The sequence below is a fragment of the Diadema antillarum genome, unplaced genomic scaffold, assembly GCF_040938485.1.
Source record: "Diadema antillarum isolate AM-2024a unplaced genomic scaffold, OU_Dant_1.0 seq00000041_RagTag, whole genome shotgun sequence".
In the NCBI taxonomy this organism is placed as follows: domain Eukaryota; kingdom Metazoa; phylum Echinodermata; class Echinoidea; order Diadematoida; family Diadematidae; genus Diadema; species Diadema antillarum.
The window spans coordinates 2,002,501-2,007,300 of NW_027271153.1; positions in this window are offsets into that span (position 1 = coordinate 2,002,501).

The following is a 4,800-nucleotide window of genomic DNA, read 5'->3' on the forward strand; positions in this document are numbered from 1 at the left end:
TTTCTTTGCGCTGTTTGACGTCATAATAAGGCTTCCTTTAATCTACAGGGAGGGGAAGAAAAAAACAGGCCACTCACAGAAAGGCCATAGACCTGACGTTATAATAACGCACTCAGGGCCTCAATAAAGAGTGAGCAAGAAAGAAAGAGAGTCAGGTATATAGGGAAGTAACTGGACCGTGGAATTTCCAGGAATTATTTTTCAAAATTCACATCGTAGGCACGGTGACATTTGAAGTGAGTGTTTTGATATCTTACACAGATGTAAAACTACCGATGATGCGTGAACAATGAGGGCGCACTTGTAATGAAGAACTACAGTATGCATGTTTCTGTGACGTTAATGTGACTAACAAAATGCATGGCGACCGAACATTCAAGTTATGCTGAGTCGAGGGGAAGGTGCATTCCAATGTCTTTTGTTAAACATATCAGTACTTAAGCATTGATTGACAGATGAGGTCACAACAGGAATATTGGTTTGGAAGGATTTTTCTTTTTGCGGGCGTATCCAAGTAGTCTGAAGAAAAATAGAAGAAACATTAGTTTGAAATACTTATATATAGAATGTTTCTAGATATTCGTTTCACCGCAAAAGTGATGTTGAGGGTATCACAAATCAACACAAATCAGCATGCATTTGTATTTCAGGGAAACGTTAATAAGTTCCGCCCCCATTATTAAAGTGCAAAGGAAGGATGACCCTACCCTGGTCCACTCCACCCTTGCCACACAAAATAATGCTAAAACCCGTTGAGGACGGGCTGATTTTTCTACAACACGCGTTTCCCATAGACATTTGCCCGAGTATACTCAAGACTCGTCCTCACCGGGTTAAGGGATGGGGATTCCTATTCGTATTCATTATCTTTCAACGGATAATAAATTGTCTTTGGAAGAACTTAATACCAGTCATTGTGACGCTGAAATTGGAGAAGAGCTGGTAAAAAGCCTAGGTAGAAAGTGAAAGGAGGCCAATAAAATTTTAAAGTCACTCTCAAGAGAAGGGGAATTGAGAAGTTGGAAATGACGTCAAATCAAATCAAAAAAGAAAAAAAATTAAAAAATGGAGGGAAAGAGAGCTAAAGGCAGACAAGTGACTTTCTTTTCCTCAAGTTTGCCATAAAAATGAATGAATACAACTAATTGGCAACGCGGAGAAGATGACGTAGTTTGAAAAGAGGAGAAATAAAAAAAGATAAAATCTGGCATCGAAAGATATTGCTTTTTGGTTTTTGTGTGTGTGGTTTTTTTTACTTGAGGTTAACTGCCCGCCCTCTTTTTTTATGCAAATGTCACGAGCAATTATTCGTTTCCCCACAGTTATCTTGGGGGTGAAATGCGTCACAGGAAATCGAGTGTTTGATACTACTTCTCCCCAGGATACAAAGATGATATTTCTTCAAGGAAGCTGTGGGGTGCAGTGACACTGTTTTTGCAGGTCTTCTCATGTGTCCTCGTGACATAACCGATATTTTTCCTTTTTTTTTTCTTAAATAAATGGCGCACACACGCATACCATATCACGTGTGTATACAAAACACATTTATAATGTCTGGTCACTTTTAAAATGTCTTTGGCGACAATTCAGTACTCAGAACTTTACTTGTTCATCATTTGTTTGTTAGATAATAACAGGCTATTACAGGTATTACTTATTCAGTGCGATTTTCGTCCGCACTCGCTTTACATCAGAATTGTATTTTACCCCCGTCTGGTTTATCGATCAGTCATTCAGATTAGGACTTTGACACTTATATGTAAAAATAAACACTCTGATGCTAAACTTGTATAGAATCATTTCGAAAAACTATGCTCACTGATTAGGCTATGGCTAAAAAAAATCTAATAGTAAGGGCATGAGGGAATGCACATTGAAGGATTGCAGTGAAGCCTCATTATCTATCTTATTTAATTGTAGATAGACGATAATACTATAGAAATTCTATTGATGGATTTATTTTAGGAAGGCTGTGACCCATTGTTGCTCAGGAAGAGGGTGCAGGGACATTTATTTCCAAACAATGTTTGCTATTGTATATTATTATCATATTGAATATATGAGCTTCACGTTACAAGTGTCACTGTTTTGTGTGAATATGGACATGTAAAAACGCCAAATGCCAAGAAAAGTGAAGAAAGTGAACGAATTGACAGTACTTCCCAAGAATGATCGTGTTGAAACAAATCATTCAGTAAACAGTAATACGGCATTCGTTAATGGATCTTTAGATAATGGTAGCATAGTCTTTAAAAGTTTCGTTTTTCGTGGCATTTTTTCTTTAACGCATTTCAGCATCAGCATTCACCCCAGACAGCAGAGTTCGACATCTCCTGACACATGAGCCGCCACCCATAAAAGAGTTTCCTTAACCCTTTCAAAACCGCCTCCAAGTCACGTCACTAAGAATAAATTTAAAACATTGTACAAGTGCGTTGCGGGTTATTCATACATTAGTCTCCTTCGCGTGTTCGATGATCAATACCCTTCATTAATACTTTACCGAGGTGTATACATTATTTTCGAGACGTTCATCCAGACAGCTTGACAGGCACCTTTTGCAAACACACACACACCCACTCAAGAACTCGGCCAATTTTCTCGTCCAGCTCTTAATATCAATCAAAATCTACCAACAATGGCTAATTTGCAGCTGTCTAACTTGCATTCAGCAGCTCTGCATGTACTTTAGGATCTGATCAGCGTTAGGTGGGCAATATAAACCTTATCCTAACCAACAACAACGAAGATTTAAACACACATACATACACAACTATACACCAACGTGATTCTTTACATTGTATTGTATCTAAAGGTTCTAGTCGCTGAATTTTTAGTCGTTTGTTATCTGTAGCTTCAAAATTGAGATAGTCAATTCAAATCAACTCATGCCAATAATATCATTTCATTCATCATTGTTAGTACGTCAGTCAAATAAGAAGTTTGTCATCACATCTAAAATCACCAGGAAAGAAAAAAGAAAACAAAAATGAGGGGGAAAAAAAGAGAAAAACCACAACAGTGCTTGCCCAAAGGCTACATGTGAGAGTGTAGCGAGCGATTCTAACGAGATCGAGAGACACGAATTGCTGAAGGTGGTTCGAAATCACGGACGTGGGGCCACCGAGGGGGAAATGCGACTAAAATAACTAATTCACGACGTGTGTAGCAAGACCACAGGCAAGGTTTCTTGAATAGGAGTGTATGGGGGAGAGAGAGAGAGAGAGAGAGAGAGAGAGAGACCGAGATAAGGAGTACGCAGGGAAAGAGATGGAGAGATAGAGGGGAGAGAGGGAGAGAGAATTTGGAAGAGATAGATGGAGATTCATGTACATAAGAAAAGAAACAGAGGGAGAGAGAGAGAGAGAAAGAGAACATCTGCTCGTTAGTACAGCTCGTTGGTCCATCCTGTGCGCCGCGAAGATGCGCTGAAGAAGTTCAACACGCTAATCTCCGCATAAACCAACTTCCGAAGAATGGGCGTCTAAATTGCTGCCTTTTTGCAGTAACAGACAACACTTGTCAAATCCGAATAGATTGGGAATGCTTATTGGCATTGACAGGCGTACTGCCAATCACCTCACAGTGTCACGCGGTCATTTGCATTTGGGATGGAGGCATCACCCAATGGCAAGCTGATCTCTCAAATTTATGGTCTTATGGTCGTCTTCTTACTCGGGTGAAATGCTTGAAATGACATTTACGTGAGTCCCTTGAAATTTGGGCAATTCATTCGATACAGCACTCATGTTTGCTTGATCCAAAACAATTATTGTTTCCTTTGTCCGAATACTTTAGACGAGAGTAAATAGACGAAACGACGCGCATTCACCAAACACACCCTGAGTGTTGATACAAACATTACCCTTACCAGTGATTCCTGAGCACACTCATAAATGTTCATACTGAATGATCAGAAAACATCGATTTTCCCTTTAAGTTTTATTTGTTCTTGTTGGGGTTTTTTTTCTGGCAGACGAAGTTTTCCGGTTTTTACGCTCATAGTCACTCGAGAGGGGGTCTCGTGTTTTTGAGAAGCGAAGCCGCAGCAAGGTTAAACTGCGCACTACATCTCTGTCCATGCAGGTATTCAAGGGAATGAATGCGAGTGGGTGATCGCGGGTCTTTAAGGCGCCTCTTGACGGATCGCCAACGTGTGTAGTCGCTGGGCTTCTCAAGGGGACGCTGTCCCAAAGGTTATTATCGCAGGTTTTACAGTCAAACTGTGGCGACGCCCCGAGGCATTTTTATACAGAAATAGCCTCCCATCGCAGCGCTTATCTTTCTCAGTCTACACTCCTTCCCTTTTAGTCTGTCTGTTTTCATGTTATCATGTTACTCCAGCTCTCACTGACTGATTGAAACACACATACCCACACGCATATCACACCCACTCATACAAACACACTTACGCACACATAAACACACACGCGCACTATCTCTCCTTTAATTTTCCTCTTTATTTTGATATCCCACATTGCAAACAAACAGTATAATAATAACAGACACCTTTTACATCATCGATGATAGTATAGCAAGCACATCCCCACACGCATTATAAAAATAATATATATATATATATATATATATATATATATATATATGTATATATATATATATATATATATGTGTGTGTGTGTGTGTGTGTTGGGGCGTGTGTGTGTCTCCCAACTCGTGTCACAAATTAGAAATGCATGAAAAAATTACAAAATTGTAACAAATTCGACAGACAAGTCAACAACAATATTTTCAGAAAAAGGAGACCTTTCGAGATAAAGTTGACAAAAAAAAACCACCCAA